Source organism: Tympanuchus pallidicinctus, unplaced genomic scaffold (assembly GCF_026119805.1).
Source record: "Tympanuchus pallidicinctus isolate F22 unplaced genomic scaffold, pur_lepc_1.0 scaffold5, whole genome shotgun sequence".
Taxonomy (NCBI): domain Eukaryota; kingdom Metazoa; phylum Chordata; class Aves; order Galliformes; family Phasianidae; genus Tympanuchus; species Tympanuchus pallidicinctus.
This window is the reverse complement of record NW_026294769.1, coordinates 70,893,154-70,913,068: the sequence shown is the minus strand read 5'-3', so window position 1 is coordinate 70,913,068 and position 19,915 is coordinate 70,893,154. Positions and strand designations below refer to the sequence as shown.

Sequence of the window (19,915 nt, the reverse complement as noted above, 5' to 3'; positions counted from 1 at the left end):
CCTTTCAATATACCGAATATGGGTTCTTGCCTTCCCTGGCAGAGACAGTAAAATCAAGTTGCGATTGCTTGCATCTGTATTTACTAAAGAGTAGAATGAAGCTGTAATTTCTGAACAGAGAGCTTTCTTTATTTTTCTTGTCTTTAGTTTCCTATAGACAACATATAGTCTTTTACATTGCCAATCCTTTCCAGCAGGGCTTAGCTCAGGAACTAATTTCCCTATCAGTTACTCAGCGAGCTCTGTATTTGTGTTTTCAATGGAGACTTGATTACATAGACTCAGCATGGGGTAGATGCTGTCTGGCTTTCAGTGATATACTTGGAAGGATTCCGTTTACAAAACTATCTTTAGTGGGTAAAGAAGTGAAAATGCATGATTTAATTCCACCCTTGTTTGATTCAGTGTTTGCATAAAATGGTAGCAAGTGTTGACTATAGAACTTTGTTGGGGAAAGAATGTGGGGAACACATTACGTTTCTTTTGCTCTACTTTGTTCCCTTGGACATAAGAGCAATATTATAACAGAGTATTTTTGGTGCACTTTCTTTCTTTCTTTCTTTCTTTCTTTCTTTCTTTCTTTTCTTTTCTTTTCTTTTCTTTTCTTTTCTTTTCTTTTCTTTTCTTTTCTTTTCTTTTCTTTTCTTTTCTTTTCTTTCTTTTCTTTTCTTTTCTTTTCTTTTCTTTTCTTTTCTCTTGCCTTTTCTTTTCTTTTCTCTTGCCTTTTCCTTTCCTTTCCTTTCCTTTCCTTTCCTTTCCTTTCCTTTCCTTTCCTTTCCTTTCCTTTCCTTTCCTTTCCTTTCCTTTCCTTTCCTTTCCTTTCCTTTCCTTCCCTTCCCTTCCCTTCCCTTCCCTTCCCTTCCCTTCCCTTCCCTTCCCTTCCCTTCCCTTCCCTTCCCTTCCCTTCCCTTCCCTTCCCTTCCCTTCCCTTCCCTTCCCTTCCCTTCCCTTCCCTTCCCTTCCCTTCCCTTCCCTTCCCTTCCCTTCCCTTCCCTTCCCTTCCCTTCCCTTCCCTTCCCTTCCCTTCCTTCCCTTCCCTTCCCTTCCCTTCCCTTCCCTTCCCTTCCCTTCCCTTCCCTTCCCTTCCCTTCCCTTCCCTTCCCTTCCCTTCCCTTCCCTTCCCTTCCCTTCCTTCCCTTCCCTTCCCTTCCCTTCCCTTCCCTTCCCTTCCCTTCCCTTCCCTTCCCTTCCCTTTCCTTTTCCTTTTCCTTTTCCTTTTCCTTTTCCTTTTCCTTTTCCTTTTCCTTTTCCTTTTCCTTTTCCTTTTCCTTTTCCTTTTCCTTTTCCTTTTCCTTTTCCTTTTCCTTTTCCTTTTCCTTTTCCTTTTCCTTTTCCTTTTCCTTTTCCTTTTCCTTTTCCTTTCCTTTCCTTTTTTACACAAACAAGAGTGCTTATTGACATTCTTCTGTAGTCAATGCTCTAAATAAATATAGCAGAGAAAGTGAGGTATTCTGTATCTGAGATTTATTACCTCATCAGAAACAACAGATCTAGCTTTTAAAAGGTTAGCTTTTCCTAGTGAGAAGAAAACTTCGGTCTCCTGAAGCATGCCCAAATATGAATGAGCATGCCTGAAAAAGTTTGGTCGTCACAGAGTGGTTTGAGTCAAAAGGAAACTAAGTCTTCTGGTGTGTTAGCTGCACCACTCAGCTTGGTGTCACTAGCAGATTGTTGAGGTTGAACTCAATCCCACTGTCCATATTGCCCACAAAACACGGGTCCCAGGAACAATCCACTTATCACTGGTCTCCACTTGGACACTGAGCTGTTGACTGCAACCTCTCAGTGCGACTATCCAGCCAATTCCTTATCCAGTGGTTCATCTATCAAATCCATTTTTTCTCCAGGTTCGTGACTAGAGTATCATGAGAGACAGTTCAAATGCTTTGCACAAGTCCAGGTAGATGATGTCAGCTGCTCCTCCTTTCTCCACTGACATTGTAACCGACTTTGTCACACATGACTTGACCCTGATGAAGCTATGTTGGTTACCACCAATCACCTCATCTTTGTTTTCCATGTGTCTTAGTAAAGGATTATTAAAGCAGAAAATAACCACGTGGTGTACTAGGAAAGTGTCCTTTGAAACAACACTCCAAGAAGACAATGAGCAAAGCAAGACTGCATTCATTAAGGCAGGGAAAAGGTTGTTTCTAGTAAGAGAGAGAGATAAGGGGAGTCATGGGATGAGGTTTAGCAATGAGCAGAGGTAACAAAGTTTTGTCAAATGAAACTGCCAAAGCACAGTCTAAATGTAATGACCTAGAAGCTTTCATCTAGGTCTAAGATCTTCCTAGATTAAACCTCCTGTTGCAGGTAGAATAATGATTAAATTCCTAATGATCAAAAAAGAAGTAATTGGAGGTCAACTTAGAAGAAGCTTGGTCATAACTTGGCAGAAGTTCTATAGCTGGCTATGATATGTGTATTCATTGCTAATAGTTTAATATAGAGTAGTGTGTACCAAAAGAAAAAAAAAAAAAAAAAATCAGAGGAAAAAAAACAACGTTGTTTCTAAGTGTATTTTATTATTTTCCTTTTTCCCCAAAAATAAGCTTGGAAAGGAGGTTGAAGACAAGATTTCAATAAAAGCTATGAAACAATGTTTGTAGTTAAAAACACTAAAACAAACAAATGAAAAACTCCTAGAGAAATCCCAGTATAATCAACATGGAATTTTCCAATATATATTTCAGATCAGATCAAGTCAAAACATTGTTTAGAGATTATGGAGATTAGTAGGTGCAGAGTGAGGATTTTCTAATCAGTCTTGGAAGGTAAGCATCCTATATCTCAAGAAAACAGAGACCTTTCTGTGTCTACTTCTTTCCAGACTGCATGTCAAAGAAGAAAACTAAAGTTTAAAGTAATGATGATGGGGCTGTAAAAGATTTCAGATAATGAACTCATCTACATTCAGAGCCAAGATATCCCCCCCCCAAAAAAATTCTTCCATTAGATGAGAAACCTACATTAAAGACTCATACTGATTCCTTGAATGCATCTGCAAACAAAATATTACTTCTGTATTAAAGACCCTGAAGACTTAGCCAAGTGTTGAGACTGCAACTCAAGAACAGCTTAATAACTCTTCTTTTTATAGCCCATATACACTGGCTGGCACAAACTATTTTACATGGATCATAATCAAAGATGCCACAGGCTTAGTCACGTTGAAGCAAAGCTCATTTTGCAATTTAACTATGGCCAGAGACTGGTCTATACTGAATGGTTTCCTCTGCAGTTGGCAGCGTTACAGGTTCAGTCATTACTCTGAAAGAGCAAGCTTTTGTCTCAGAGATGGTCAGGACAATCATGTTTTAGTAATGAGAGTGTGTTTACAAATGCTGTTTTTCTTATCTGCAGTTAATATTGTGTTGTACTGATAGTGATGTGAGGAAAGTCTCTACTGACTTGTGAAGAATGCAGAAAGACTGTTGTAAGTTAGCTCAGCAAAGATAAGTCCAAGCAAAGATACCACTGGTAGCTTTGAAGATATCAAAAATCATGCTTTGGTTTGACTGAGTTAAATGTATATTCAAGGTGAAAATCAACTTATCTGTGCTGTGTTTCAACTCATAACAGTGTTAAAAATGAAACTCAAATTATGGCAACTCAAGTTATGGCAAAAAATTGTATGCATTTTGATACATTGAGTAATCACAGTCCTGTGAGCTGCAAAAAATATGCAGTTGTGCTTTCAGTTTTGATAAAGGAATTTGAGAAAACGCCTCGTGATTTCTGAAACACATACTCATTTTTTTTATTTTTTTTTTTTTGTATGTTTGTGACTGTTTTCAGTTGACATAAATACATTATTGTGAATTTTCCAATGGAATGTATGGAGTCAGAGTCAGACATTCAACTCAAAGTAGACTTTGGTAGTGTCTCTTTACTAGATTTTTGTAAGATCTATCATACCAGAGAAAAATATCCCTTGCCATCACACCTTATTCATGTCATTGCCTTTTGGCAGCACATACATTTGTTAACAACTGTTTTCAAGGATGAAGCACAGGAAGAGTAAAATTCTATCAGAAATCTGTGACGAACAGCTTGAGAAATCTCTAGGAATTGAACCTACTCCTGTAGAACCAGACATTGATGCATTAGTTTCACAAAAAACCAAGTCAAATAGTCCACTAGTCTTACTATGTTTTTTGTTGCCTTCTTTTTTAATGTATTATTAAAAGTATTAAAAAAAAAAAAAAAAAAGCAACCTACACTTGTTCACATTGAGATATTCATAAGATATATATTTATGAAAACAGTTTGGGAAGCAGAAATATTGATGAATATTTTTGAACTCAGAAGGGGAAGATATTGATTGTGACTCTCTTGTAAAAAGAGTAAATTGGAATTTTTGTTATTGTGAAAACTAGGATTCCTAATGGGAATGTAAAAATTCAGTTTATATTGACATGCTCCTCTGAAGTTATAAGTTTTGAAACTTTTATGCAAAATCTCTTAACTTTTGCTTTTGTCTTATTTCTGGAAGCCTTTTCTGCCACAGTTCTCTGATACCATTGCTCCAGGTTTGTTTTGCCTCAAAAAACATTTGTGCATTATCTCTCTCTATGACAAATTTCTAAAACAGGTATAGAAAATGAATATATTTACTGAATTAAAGGTGCAAATTAATAGCCCAAGTAATCTAAGAAGCTAATAACATTAATTCAGCCCAGACAACAAAAGAGGGGTGGGAATCTTTATTTCAGCATGAGGAATGATGCTTTTTGCTTTGGATTCTACTGTGACAAAGCAGAAAACCTTCCCCTTTAGATATAGGCAAAAAGGAGATAAATCTCCTGTTTACCTTTTTTGTGTCTAGAAATGAGCTTGAGCTCATTTTTACTAACTTCAAGGTATATTGACTCCTTTTCTTCATCTTCTCATAAATGCACTATATACATATAGAAGTTTGTTTAATTTAATTGTTTTAATTCTCATGGTATGTGGTTGCTGTGGTTTGATTGTGACAATATCTTGTGGCTTTGGCTAGCTTGCACTAGGAAAACCTCCTTGTCTTTGTATTTATATCTGCTGATGAAATATGTTGTCTTTGAATGTCCCTAAGGGAGTTTTCTGTGCCTCCCCCCCACCCCCAACTTCATTTCAGTTTTTACTGATGTTTTATATTCCCAATGAGATCTGAAACCCAAAGGCTTACAGTTGTCTGTGTTAATTTATTGTCTCTCAGTCCTGATTATCTCAGTAGTGCCATACGCCATGGTAGCAACTAATTGAGATCTTGGCTTTCAATGTGAATTTGCACATCTGCGTCACTGTTCAATTATGATGGATTATTGTTAAGGCGCGTGGAAGTCATGAGATGATATGGGAGAACCAACATAGTTTCACCAAGAGCAAATCCTGTTTGACCAAACTAGTGGCTTTTTATGATGTAACTGCATCAATGGACAAGGGAAGAGCCACTGATGAAATCTGTCTTGACTTCAGTGAGGCCTTTGTCATGATACTCCACAGCATCCTTCTCTCCAAATTCGAAAGATATTAATTTGATGGGTTGACTGTTCAATGGATGAAGAATTGGCTGCAGGATCGAGTCCAGAGAGTGGTGGTCAGTGCTTCAATGTTTGGATGGAGATCAGTGAGCTATTTAATATCTTCATCAATGACACTGATAGCGGGGTTAAGTATGACCTCAGCAAGTTTGCTGATGACACCAAGCTGTAGGGTACAGGTGACACACCAGAAGGATGTCATCCAGAGAGACATAGACAGGCTTGAGCAGTGGACCCAGGTGAACCTCATGATCTTCAACAAATTCAAATGTAAGATCCTGCACCTAGGTTGAGACAACATCCACTACCAATGCAAACTGGAGTATGAAAGCACAGCCCTGCTGAAAAAGACCTGGGGATACTGGTGAATGGCAAGCTGGACACGAGCCAGCAGTGTGTCTTCACAGCCCAGAAAGCCAACTGTATCCATGGCTGCATCAAAAGAAGCGTGGGCAGCAGGTTGAGGGAGGTGATCCTGCCTCTCTACTCTGCGCTGGTGAGACCTCACCTGGAGTACTGTGTCCAGATGTGGAGTCCTCAGTACAGGAGAGACATGGAACCTGTTGTGAGTGTATCCAGAGGAGGGCTACAGAAATACTCCTAGGGATGGCACACCTCTGCTATGAGGATAGGCTGAGAAAGCTGGGACTCTTCAGCCTGGAGAAGAGAAGGCTGAGAGATGACCTGAGAGCAGACTATAAGTATCTAGAGGGGGACTATATGAAAGAAGGGGACAGACTGTTTAGCAAAGTCTAACAAAGTGGTAACAGAACTAGGGAAAATGGCTTCAAGCTTAAAGAGGGTAGATACAGGTTGGATATAAGGAAAAATCTCACAGTGAGGGTGATGAGGCACTGGAACAGGTTGCTCAGAGATGTGGTTGATGCCATGTCCCTGGAGACTTCCAAGGTGAGGCTGGATCGGGCTCTGGGCAACATGGTCTAGCTGCGCATGTCCCTGTTCATTGAAGGGGAGCTGGATGAGATTGCCCTTAAAGGTCTAATTCCAACTCTAAGGATTCCATGAATCTATGTACTTTTCTTTCTAACAAGGAGTTGAAAAATAGTTTTTTAAGGAAGAGCATACTGATTATCAATTTTGTTCTTGTATGGTGCCTGTAGGCTTGGAAAAGCAGTGGTACTTTGTAGCTTTCCAGGGACAGTCTCATGCACAGGTTATATTTTACAATGTAAAGCAAATAGATGTACTTGCTATTTGATTGTGCTGAAGGAAGAAAAAAAAAAATGAAAGAGCCAGGAAAAAGGATTAAATTTTCTTTTTATTTTTTCTTTTTTAATTTTATTTTTTCAATAAAGATTTATTCATCTTGCTTCTGTATGCTTTTGTCCAGTTTAAGACAGGACTTCAGTAATCACAGTTTAGCTCTGCTGGCTTAGATCAAGAATTAGCATTACCTCTCCTATCTCTCAATATTCCCTTCTAGTGAGCTTGCATACCTGTTGGAGGGTTTATCTTTTCCCAGTTGGATAAATTCTGCTGAGCATGCAGTAAGACTTATTACTGCAAATGCCCTACTGCAGAGATTTTTGGCATACCCCAAGCCTAGCTCATCTAAGACTCCTCCATTAGTCTTTTTTTTTTTTTGTTGTTAACAATCTTTTGTCTCACTCTGGAGCAGATCATTCTTGGGCTCTGAACTTCAGTCACTGTTGTAATTACTGTGGAGTGTTAGGTATCTCTTCAAATTTTTTTCTGGAATTAGTTTTGAGACACAGAGGAAAGTCCATATCCCAATATTGCTATAGCCTAGCAGAAGGTACCACCACATTACTGCAGCACTGCAATACAGACGCTCTGAATACTCGGTACATTTTGAGGTTCATGTTTGACTGGACCCTCATTTCTTTCTTTCTTTTCCATAAATGAATCCTTTCACATCTCCAGAAGGACCTCTAACCTATCTACGCTATTCACACCACCAACATCTCTGGCTGTTTCATTTGAACAAATCAAGTCTAGTTTAAAATTACAGTGAAATAAAAACGGAAGTCAAGACAAACATATGCTCTGCCGCTGGTAGTCAGCCTTTGCTATGCACCTTCCTCTCTTTGGGCATTTTTCCAGGGCATTCCTCTCACAGGGCCTATCAAGCTTTTTAAGTATGGCTAACTCTTCAAATTTGTCGTTCATTCCCCAGGAGCAACACCACCAAGCAGCTAGCAAAACTCTACATTTTGTCCAGTCATTGAGGGATGCTCATTAATGGCCAGATTTTGGAGGGCCACACACTCATATCTCCAATCTTAAGCTGGTGGAAGAAGTGTAGCTGCCCTGCTGGGAAAACCAATCTCCCTTAATTTCAAATAACTGTTGTCATATTCAACTGTACAAAGCCCTGAAGGCATTCTCCAAAATACAATCCTAAGTAAAACAGATTAGAAGAGAGGGGAAAAAAAAACAAAACAAAACAAAACAAAACAAAAACAAACAAACAAAACAAAAAACAAAAACAAAAAAACCAAAAAAACAACCCACCAACACTCATTTTCTTCTACTGGCTTCCATTATTCATATTCATGAGTACATTGATAACTGACAGATTTATTGATTTTTTCTTTTGCCAAGTTCAGGCTTTCATATAGAAGAGGGAATATGTTTCAAAAAACACAATGTGGTCCTGAAAGCATAAAAAGTGGCAGTGCATATGTGCAAAAGCAGTAGAACTCAGTGTGCTAAATTAAAAAAAAAACAAAACAACCACAAACAACTGAATTTTAAACAGAGTTGCCTTTTAAGTGTACTTCAGAAACTTGACCTACTGTTTAAAAATCATGCTACAAACTATTGTCTTGAGAAAATCTTACTTTCGTCCTAAAATGAGAAAAACAAGATGAAATCACAGATAACTCCTATAGCACAAAGTTGAGAATACTGGGAAGAAAAATCAACCCCCTTTTATTTATACTCAGCTGAATAAACAATCAGTTTTATGTTCTTCCAAGACATCTCAAACAATCATTTGGTCCAAAGTTGGATTGTCATCATTATTTTCATGTGACTAGTTTTATACCTTTAACTGCTTTGAAATAATTTCATTGAACCAAAAAAAAAAACAAAACAAAACAGAACAACAACAACAAAACCAAATAAAAACAACAACAACAAAAACCCAACAGGCTCAGTCCCAACCAGTCTGCTTTTGTTACGTAAAATTTTAGAGAGAATAGCAGAAAACATATTGTGATCTGTAGGGACTGTACTGGAGACTACTGAGGAAAATGGTGCAATCTTGAGATAGCATGTGCAGAATTGATGCCTTATCTTAGAAAGGGCATTTCAGAGATGAAATGAATGCAGAGATGTATGGTGATTCTGTTAGAGTGCTGGAAGATGTCTATTTAAGAAAGGCTATGAAGTTTAATACTATAAAACAACAACAGAAATATTTAATAGTCTAGAGGAAGTAAATGCAGACCTTCTGTGTTTTTCCCACACCTGAACATTTGGACCAATGTGCAATCAATGAAACTAGCAAGAAGTTCAAATTCAACCAAGGGAGCTGGTATTTTCCACACAATTCATGATTAAGCTGTACAAACTCCTGACAGTAACAGTGAAAGAGAATTAGAAAGGGATTAGATGTTTGTACATGGATAACAAGGGACTTGGTGGTATTGGTGGTAAATGTTTTGAAGTGAATCATAAATCCAGTGTTTTGGCACCTGGAAAGCTGATAGAAATCAAGTGAGATTGATCAAACTTTTCCCCTGTAGGTTATGTGTGACATTCTTTGGAACATCAAATACTAGAGAGGCAAAACATACTGTGATAAATGTACCTCTTCTCTGATCCAGGATGTTAATTTGGGCAACCAGGCAAAAGTGTTTTAGGCTTTCAGCTAAGAGTTCAAATACAGTTCTGTAAACAATGTGAATTAAGTAGGCACCCCAAATTAAACACTTGTCTAAATGTCTTCTATAAGAACGCTTTGGCTGTCTAGAAAATGTTCCTGTTCATAAAATGTTGTGGGAAGAAACTGTACAAAATGAAGGCAGCATGAATTTGAAGGGTTTTTTTTTCCCTCTGGTGGGCATTCTAAAGCTTTTTCCCAGTACATATTCAGGCCTAATACATTTAGAGAACAATGCAAGCTTCTCTCAAGTTTCTTCCACTTAGAAAAATGTTGTCAGGGCTGTAGTGGTCTTTCCATCATAACTTCTTGGCTGTATCCCTAGATGTCTTTGTTGTTGTTTTAATGGTTTGCAAACTCAGGAACTACATTCTGAATAGATTTGTGTAACATAAGCATTTGTCTGCATCAAGGAAAAAAATTCAAATGACCTGCAGATATCTATGTCTCTTTCAGTTGGGAAAAAAAAAAAAACAAAAAACAAAACAAAAAAACCAACAAACCTCATGTCCTGACAACCTAATGCAATTTTGTGTGTGTGTATCTAATTTACTGTCATTAATCCTGCTGACCCACCTTTACTTCTATGTGTGTTGTCTTTATGAAAATATCAATGATCACTCTGAGAGCTCAGATTTCCAATTAACCTAACTGGCCCCTTATGTTTGGTATTGTCTGCATTCTGTGGGACAGTAAAAGAACAGACCTAAGCTTGGTTGATGCATGTATTTTCAGAGAGATTAGGCTTTGGCTTTTTTGTTTTGGTTTGATTTTTGGTTTATTTTTTTCCTCCTTCACACAACACTTAATACTAACAGTTATAGGCTGAACAATGTCCAAGTACACAGATAACCTTTTTTCTAGGAAGGCATAAAGAAGGAAAACACAAGATGCATTATGTTCTGTTTCTGGATGGACAATGCATTTCTTAGGTAGTGTATTTTTCAGTTTAAACTTCATTATAAATAACAGAGAAGAAAATTTCCTCAACATGTCTTTTCTCAATGGCAAGGTGCATATTCCCTTTTTTAACAGACTCATAAAGGGAATGGTAACAGTGCTATTTCAGCCTTTAACACCTAAATCTCACAGCAAACATCTAAACCTTTCTTAATAATTCAGTAAAAATCACAGCTATGGTGCATCACAGCACAAACAAACACAACTGCAGGTCACTTCACTGAGCAAGTACTGCAATTCTAGCTTGAGAAAGTTAAGACCAGAAGTTATTTGGAACAGTAGAGACTATGGAAAGTTTCAAAATGTGTAACTGGAGGAGTGTACTATGAGTTTGATATTCAACCATATACATTTTTAATTGAAGCATTTCAGAAAAATTTCCTTGGTTTATTGTACCACATATGCCACCCAATTTCTTTGACTTTTTTCTATAATTAACAAACTATGAGAGAATCATAGAAGCTTTCGAATTGGAAGGAACCCTTAAATGTCACCTAGTCCAACACCTCTGCAACAATCAGGGACACCTACAGCTAGACAGGTTGCTCAGAGCCGCATCCAGTCCAGATTGACCTTCAGAGTTTTCAGGGTTGGAGCATCCACCACGTCTCTTGGCAGTCTGTGCCAGTGCCTCACCACGTTACTGTAAAAAGCTTCTTCCTTATATCCAATCTCACTCTCCATTCTTTAAGTTTGAAACCATTTGCCCTTGTCCTGTCACCTTTTCCTCTTATCCTGTCAAACGCTGGTAGTGTACGGTGTTCTTGAATACCTTCTGAATGCCTGCTTACTTTTGGGGTAACTGGAGGTGATCATTAATGAAATAAAAATATTGTGACAAAATGATTGGATCAATTCTATGTAGATTGTCTTATCATAATCCTTTCAACTTGCTAAAGTTCTGCCTTCAAAAGGATAATAGTCTGCAAAAAAGACCATTTTTTTCTATTGAAAAGGTTAAATAAATAATCAAAGGAATGAGCAATACTGCAATACATCCTAACATTATGCAATCAGTGTGACTGATGCGATTTATCAGTCTTCTACAACTCCTTATGCTGCCAAAGCGACTGTTCCATGAAAAATATTCTGCGGAGTGGAAAAGATGATTTTTATGTTTGTCTTAATTTTATGATATACATCAACGTAGATTCACTAAATCTGTAGAAAAAGCCAGTCATGATCCCCTGCCTTTTTCTTGTTTCCCTCTTGTTTTCCACTGGGGTTCCCTGCCTCAGGACCATGCCCCCCTTTTTCCCTCTGAACAACTAAGCTAGAAGCCCAAATCTGTATGCCTGCACAATTGTTTCCCTTGCTATATGCTTAGTGTTTAACATGTAACATTCAGCACTGTATTAAAATGTTCGATAGATTATATATTATTCAGTAGGAGAAGCTTAGTACGTTAAATAAGCAGGAATTTAAGAGGCATTTATCTAAATGGACCTGATTACATAACATTTCCTTGCTTCATTGTAGGTTCATTATTTCTTTTAATTCTTTCATTATTTGATTAAATTGAAAGTCAAGCAGTTTACCATCCAGGACACTTCTAGCACTGACCTCCTTTCTCCTAGATAAGTACTAATGTGCAGTTAGTACCTAGCCTGAGTGTGTAATGCATGCAAAATTAATAGATGGGCAAAATCTGCTTGAGTATTACAAAACAAGGACAAATTAATGTGCTGTTTCTTTTTTTTCCCTCCATATTATTTTTTACTGAGATTTGGAGACATTTTTGAACAGCTGTCTTTAACAAATAAGGGTGGAGGATTCATATTTGCTAGGATTGTTTACTATTAATTACTTATGTATTCTCAGATCCTAATGTTATTTATCTCACAAGAGCAGAAGTCCACACAAGGCTGATCTGTTTTGCAAGTACATACTAAGAGTAATGTATCCTCAATGAACCATGCAGTTCACAACTGTATAAATCTAGAGAAATGTCAGAGAACAGCAGCACAGTTTTCCTGTTATACACTGAGTAGGGATTGAAGTATGACAAAAAAAACTGGGGCCCTTTTTTTCAAGTTTTCTTGTTGTTTCAACCCCATTCAAATTAATGTGAATTAGGTGCCAAAACTGTCTGTTGGTGACACCTGAAAATTTATTTTTTTGGCTGGAGTCAAAAATTGCTCTTGAGTTTGATAATGTCAGTTTCAACATCACTATGGGATGCACAACCTTTGGTGGCTATAAAAAATAATACTAACCATTTGACCAGCACAGCAAAACCCAGAGCTGCTATGATATGATTCCTCAACAAGAGAGATGGCTGTTAGCTCTTTCCTATTTTACTGCAGCAGCAGAATTCAATCAAACAACCTTTTCTGAGATCAGATGACAATGTATAATGGAATTAAGAGAAGCAATTTTTTTCCTCTCTTCAACCCATGACAATTCATATAAATCTTGCCTGGGAAAAAAACACTGTTCTTCTATTGCTGGAAATCATCTTGTAATTTCCAACCTAAATGTATTTCTGAATATTTTACATCCAATTGATCATGTACTAGTATCATGCTTTAAGTTAGCTAACTCTTTGACTATCTTGACTTTTACAAGCTTAAGAAGCTGTATTCTTGCTTGTCCTTTGTACTTCTATCAAGATTTTTGTGAATTCTTGTCCCTCAGTGATCTCAGCTGACATTTTTTGCACCTGATTCTGTTTAATTTCATTTCTTTTGAAAAGCATAGAATAGTTTGAGCTGGAAGGGACCCTTAAAACCCACCTAATTCAACACTGCAATGAACAAGGATGCTTACAGCTGGGTCAGGTTGCTCAGAGCCCATGTAGCCTTGCTTTGAAGGTCTCCAGGGATGTGGCATCCACCACATCTCTGGGCAACCTGTATCATTGCCTCACCATCTTTATTGTAAAAAACTTCTTCCTTATATCCAATCTAACTCTCCATTCTTTAAGTTTGAAACCATTTCCCCTTGTCATATTACAACAGACCCTGCTAAAGAGTCTGTCCCCTTCTTTCCTCTAGCTCCCCTTTAGACACTGAAAGGTTGCTATCAGGTCACCTTTTCTCCAGGCTGAACATCCCCAGCTCTTTCAGCCTGTCCTCATAGGAGAGGTGTTTCATCCCTTGGAACATTTCTGTAGCCCTCCTCTGGACACCCTCCAACAGGTTCCATGTCTCTCCTGTATTGAGGACTCCACATCTGGACAAAGTACTTCAGGTGAGGCCTCACCAGCACAGAGCAGAGGGGATGGTTCACCTCCCTTGACATGCTGGCCATGCTTCTTTTAATGCTGCCCAGGATATGGTTGCCTTTAAGTTGCAAGGGCACATTGCTGGTTCATGTCAAGCTTCCCATCCACCAGTACCCCAGTTCCTTTTTGGCAGGACTGTCCCCCAGCTTGTACTAATAGTGGATGCTGTCTTGACTGAGGTACAAGATCTTTCACTTGGTTTTGTTGAACCTCACGATGTTCACCTGGGCCCACTGTTCAAGCCTGTCTAGGTCTCTCTGGATGGCATCCCTTCCATCAGGCATGTCGACTGCTCCACACATCTTGATGTAATCTGTAAACTTGCTGAGGGTGCCCTCAATTCCACTGATAATGTCACTGATGAAGATATTAAAGAGTATTGGTGTCAGTACTGAACCCTGAGGGACACCACTCATCTCCGATTGCCATCCAGACATTGAGACATTGACCACTATTCTCCGTACACGTACTCCATACAGTCTTGCAGTCAGTACCTAATCCATCACAGTCCACCCATCAAATCCATATCTTTCCAATTTGGAGGGAAAGGTTTGCCCTTGGTGAAGCACTTGGCTCTGAGTTTTTACATCTACACAAAGGAAGCTCTGTGGAGATCATAGAATCATAGAATCATAGAATCACCAAGGTTGGAAAAGACCTAAAAGATCACCCAGTCCAACCGTTCACCTATTCCCAATAGCTCCTACTAAACCATGTCCCTCAACACAACATCCAGTCTTTCCTTGAACACCCCCAGGGTCGGTGACTCCACCACCTCCCTGGGCAGTCCGTTCCAGTGCCTGACCACCCTTTCTGAAAAGTAATACTTCCTCATGTCCAGCCTGAATCTCCCCTGCCGTAGCTTGAAGCCATTCCCCCTGGTCCTATCACTAATGACACGAGAGAAGAGGCCGACCCCCAGCTCACTACAACCTCCCTTCAGGAAGTTATAGAGAGCAATGAGGTCTCCCCTGAGCCTCCTCTTCTCCAGGCTGAACAACCCCAGCTCCTTCAGCCTCTCCTCATACGGCCTGTGTTCCAGACCCCTCACCAGCTTTGTTGCCCTCCTTTGAACACGTTCCAGGGCCTCAATATCTTTCTTGCATGATGGGTAAAGACGAGGTGCTGTGTGTTGGATGAGGAAAACAGATTTCAACATGAGCAAAGCAGGTACAGAGCAAGGAGGCCTCCAGGCCCACAATAGGGATTTTTCCCACCAAGGCTTACCACACCACAGAGATGACCATATTATCTGGTTCTTATAAGGCTCCTCTGAATCATTTCTGAAGGACTGCAGGTGCCACTAATGTTTTATCAAGGGGGAAATGGCACCTGTTGTGGATGCAGTTGATGTGATCTGTTCAGCCTGCCTGAAGATTTATCATGCTGATGTTATGTTTCTTCTCAATGGCTAAAGGGCCAAAGAGAAGAGTTTTGGCTTTTCTAGTAGGCCTAAAACAGCAGGCAAGCACTAAGATTGTTGCCTGTGTTTTCGCTGGCTGATGACAGCCAGCTCTGAGCTGGAGTCTGTATAACATGGATACATGTGGCTTTACCCAAGTTACTAAGTCCAGAGAGCCCTTGAGATTTATTAGTTCAGGCTCTGAGCCACACTAATGCAGCTGTATGTCTGTGCCTATACCATCAGCCAGCAGTGACCGGCTATTTTTGTTTTCTCTGCCTGCATAAATCCACAAAATGTATTCTGGGAGATCCTGGTCTGAGCTTTACCAGAAAAAAAATCGTGGCTTGAAGAATAGCAGGTTTATTTTTTTCAGCATTTAGAAGAAAACAGCTTCCCCAGACATTGAGGTACATTCTGTATAGCACCAAATGTTGTGTGTGTGTGAGACACTGCAGTGACTGTATTTGCATTTATGCTGAGAGAGCAGTGCTGCACAAGGAGGTGCACACTGAGACATCCTGAATTATAGCAGCCTGCTAGACTTCTGCTGGTGAGAAGAGACATGTTAAGGATGTGCAAAAGAGCATGATTGCTTTATCTCAGGTGTGATTCTGAGCTTTCTGTGAGGTCTGGTTGACTTTTTAGAATGAGTGTTTGTCCAGGATGTCCTGCAATGAAGTTGAATTGTCTCAGATTATTATGGGATGCCTGCTTCTGCTAGCAGTAGGGAGATAAATCTTCCAATGTGCATAAATATGCTTAGCTTCTGATATGCATGTGACTTCTGCATCTATATCAAAAACTGCTAACAGGTAGGGGTAATAGAAATCTCATCTTCTCTCTCAAATGTAAGAAACTCAGTGCATGAAGTCGTAGGACACATCTGTGTTTGCAAGGGGTGTAGGACTGTGGTTTCTGGCTGGAGAAAGGAAGTGTAATGTGAAATGGATGCCAAGCAAGTGAGTCTCCTTGGTGAGGAGCTGATGGTTGGACTAGATGGCTTTAATGGTCTCTTCCAATCTTAATGATTCTATGATTCATGTTTAATCTGCAAACTTTAGCCCTGGATGTTTTGATGGATGTAACTCAGATGTGCTTGCAGTATCAGTATGTGTACAAAGGTATGAAGGATCCTTCCAGTTTGTTCTTCAACAGAGCTCCTTATGTCTATAGAGTTATTGCCATGAATGGTTTTCCATCAGCTGTAGGAAGGATAATATCTGTCCTCCTGCCTGGAAATCTGGATTCTTTTCATTAACTTTCCTACTTTGGTTCTCAAAGAATGCTTAAGAGAGAACAAAATTCTATGTAATTATGACCATTGGTGTAGATACTTAAAGTTAGAATACACTCAATTAATTACAGAGAGAGAGAGTACAAATCAGGTGTTGGCACTGAATGAGCTGTAAACTTGATGGTTTGTTTCTAATCTGCCCTCTAGCGTTCAGGACACTGTATCCTCTGGCACTTGCACGTGTTCAAGGACTTTTATAAGCACAGGAAAGAAAAGAAAAAAAAAAAAAAAGAATAAAGGTTGAAATGGTGGGTTAGTCATATTAGAGGAAAAGGAGAAAAAGTTAAGCAGGAAAACTCATGAACAGCTCCAATCACATCTCAAATTTCTGAGTCTTTTAAAAGATAAAGCTGACAAAATATTTTATGTGTGCAAAATAATGAGGGGAAAAAGGCATTTTTAGATATCTATTTCCTTGTGATTGAAATAGGAACTTGAAAGTACTTATTTGTTACATTTAGAACATCAAAAATACAAATTTGAAAATAGTTTAGAAACCCATTCTGTCTTAGGTGTGGCAGAGTTCATCATTTACAAGCAACACTGTGTTATTCCTCAAAATTTTTTTAGATCTCCAAATCCAATAGGAAGAGAAATATCAAATGCAGAAGTATTACCTAGTCCTGGAAGCACGACATGGCACTGTGTACTAAATGTGGGAACCTGCTTTAGCAGAGGGGTTGGACTCGATGATCTCTGGAGGTCCCTTCCAACCCCTACAATTCTGTGATTCTGTGATTCTGTGAAAACTAGTATGTTACATACTAGTTTAAGTACGGAACTAATTTGACCCAAATTTGTGTTTGTTTGTATAGAATGGCACACACACATAGACCTGTATATCAATACATGATTATGGACTGAACTGTATTTTCTGAGTGTATGGAAACATGTATAAAAATATACAGTTTTTTAATATATTATGTATAATATATTAAAAACATAAAGAACTGTTTCTGTAGCTTCTGGAGGATTGGGTATCTTACCTGAACTTGTTAGTTGTCTTCACGCAGATAGTCTAAATGGCCCCAGTCACCCCTCTAGTGCTGGGGTTTTCCTGCCCCAGCACTAAGAGGGCAGTTCCTGCAGCAGTTCTAATGCATATAGTCCTAGATTTGTCAGTCTCCCATTTCACTCTATTTGCTCAAGGTGTAAATCACTTCCAACTGCTTTTTGGGTGGCACATCATTACTGTGCATTCACCCTGACCCTGTATGTCCCTCATGTTACAGCTGTAGCTCAGCAACAAATTTATTGATGTTCACCCTGAAGTGAATAATGGCACTATTTGTTTATAAAACACAGTACACCAAAAATGATCCCAATTTTGTTTCAAGCAAAAATACATGCGTGTGAGATGTCTGGCCACATTAATGAGTTTGTTTCTGCTGGAAAGGAAAGGAGGAGCCTGTGCAACATAATCAGGGTTTGAGTAAATTCTCACAAGCTTTTTGCCCCTTTATTGGCCAGTGATGTGCAACATGGAATATGTTGCAATTTTTGTTAGAAAGTGGAGCTTGTCCTGGATTTGTGTTGCAGTCACTCAAGCATAAGATCTCCTCTGTTTTGCTATGCTAAAACACAAACAGAATATGCTGGTTTGGGCTTTTTATGTAGATAGCAGGAGACAATGCTGACTCCTCATTCAAGTATAAAAGAGATATTAATATTCCTTGCCCCATGCAGCAGGGCAAACATGCCTCATGTTCTTTCATGGGAACTAGACAAAGCAACAGATCAGTTCTCAAGAGACAAGCTACCACAAACACCTTATCTGCTTTCTACCTTCATTTCTCCTTCTTCATCTTCTTTCATGCTCTCATATCTGGGTGTTGGCTGTGAACTGGGTCACGTAGGCTTTCAAGGTAGAAAGAAATGTTTACTTTTCCCTTTATATTGAAGTCTCTCTCTTGCCCCATTTAATTTCAGAGCTGGGTAATGAAGCCAATGCTATTGCTGTGTTTGTGACTGGAAAAAGAAGGAGAGAAAAAAAAAGATGATGTAATGCTCTGATAAATTCAGTGATTACCTTTAGTGTTCTGTAGTTCTTCTCCTTTATATTGCTTTGACATATACCTGCTGTGCCAATCTGTTAGCCAGAATGACTGTCGTCATTGAGAAGTATGCATGCACGTTGTCTCTCTGTTTTTCCCTTTCACAGTGACTGTAATACAGGTCACTAAGAGAAGATTTGGAAAATAGGAAAAGAGAATTCTGCAGTGAGCCAAATAATAAGTAACCTAACGTAATACAAGAGGTCATCTCCCTGCTGAATGTGGTCAGCTGTGAAGTCAGCTAAGATTGCTTAAAGTTTGTTTGGCCCAGTTTAGAAAACCTCCAGGGATGAAACATGCACAATCTCTCTGGACAGCAAGTTGCACTGTCTCACTGCCCTTGTGGAGAAAATGCTTGAATCTCTCTTATTTAAGCTTACACCTGTTATTTCTTGTTACGTGGTTCAATCCTTGCTATATGGTTTCCTTGTAAATAGTGGGGAGGTGACGAGCCCCTTGGCAGTGCTTCCAAAGCAATCTCTTCTCCAGGCTAAATAAGTTCTTATCCTTTTTCTGTCCTTACTGGGCAAGTGCTTCAGATCCCACTGTGTTGGTGGCCCTATATCACACTTGCTCCAGTTTGCCCATGCTCTCATTGTGCTGTGGGGACCAAAACTAGGGTGGTGAAGTCTGAAGAGTGCTGAGAAGAGGCAGATAATCCTTTCCCTAGGTCTGCAAGCAGCGTTCTTGTCGTGTCAATCCAGGAGGCTGATTGTATTTGCTATTTGCTGTCAAATCTTACATTTATTTTACTGTCCACCAGAGCCCTCTGGGCCTCTTATGCAAAGCTGATCCTCAGACTGTAAGCTGTGGTTTCTGTGGTTTCCAGGGTTTCTCCCTTCCCAGTCTCCTGTAGCAAATGAGTAACTCCAAGGATACAGCAGTGTTTGCATTGGCCATGTTTTGCAGTTCTCTTCATTGATTCATTGGATCTATATGTAAACAAGATGCTTTCTCCTCGGGCTATGATATGGTTTCCAGGACTGAACTACATCTGTGTTGCTGGGAGCAGAGTACTGCTGGGTGTCTCATGCTCCCACCTATGCTTTCTGCAATGGTGTGTATAAAGCATCCTTCTTGAACCTCTTTGATGGAGAAGAGCATGATGCATGTTCTGAAGATGAACCTTTGAGTCTGAGTAAAGCTCTGTTATTCTTAGTGAAGGTTGGATTTTTTTTCTAGCTGGGGTAGGATATGGCAGTGGGCACAAAATCACGTTTCTTTCTCCCCCTGCCACCAATCTGGGAATTAGAGAAGGCAAAGCTCCTCTCCTTCTGTCACGTGTCCAGCTTCTGCAGTAATCCCCTGGATTCTGACCATGTCAAGCTATATGAAGTGCACTACAGCTGTTCATCAAGAATAACATATTGGTATAATTGTCCAGGCTCTACAGGCTCAATGTTAAAGATATTCAGTGAGAGCGTGCTACAATGCCATCACCCTGGATTACCTCCATCTCTTCAGCTCTTCAGCCTTTGTCCTCCCCACTGAGGTAAACCTGTTGAAGGCATATATTATCACTGACTCATGTTGTGATATGATCTACAGAGGAATACTGTCAACTTAAGGGTATTGAATGT

At 39.3% G+C, this 19,915-nt stretch overlaps 1 long non-coding RNA gene across 1 annotated transcript in view; it reads right to left on the bottom strand.

Moving 5' to 3' along the window:
• The window catches only part of LOC128090871 (uncharacterized), a 579,571-nt gene extending 564,894 nt beyond the window's left edge, over window positions 1–14,677 (bottom strand). Inside the window, exon 1 of the long non-coding RNA XR_008211128.1 lies at window positions 14,516–14,677. This is a non-coding gene — a long non-coding RNA (uncharacterized LOC128090871). The remainder of the gene's footprint in view (window positions 1–14,515) is intronic.
• Window positions 14,678–19,915: the final 5,238 nt, after the last annotated feature.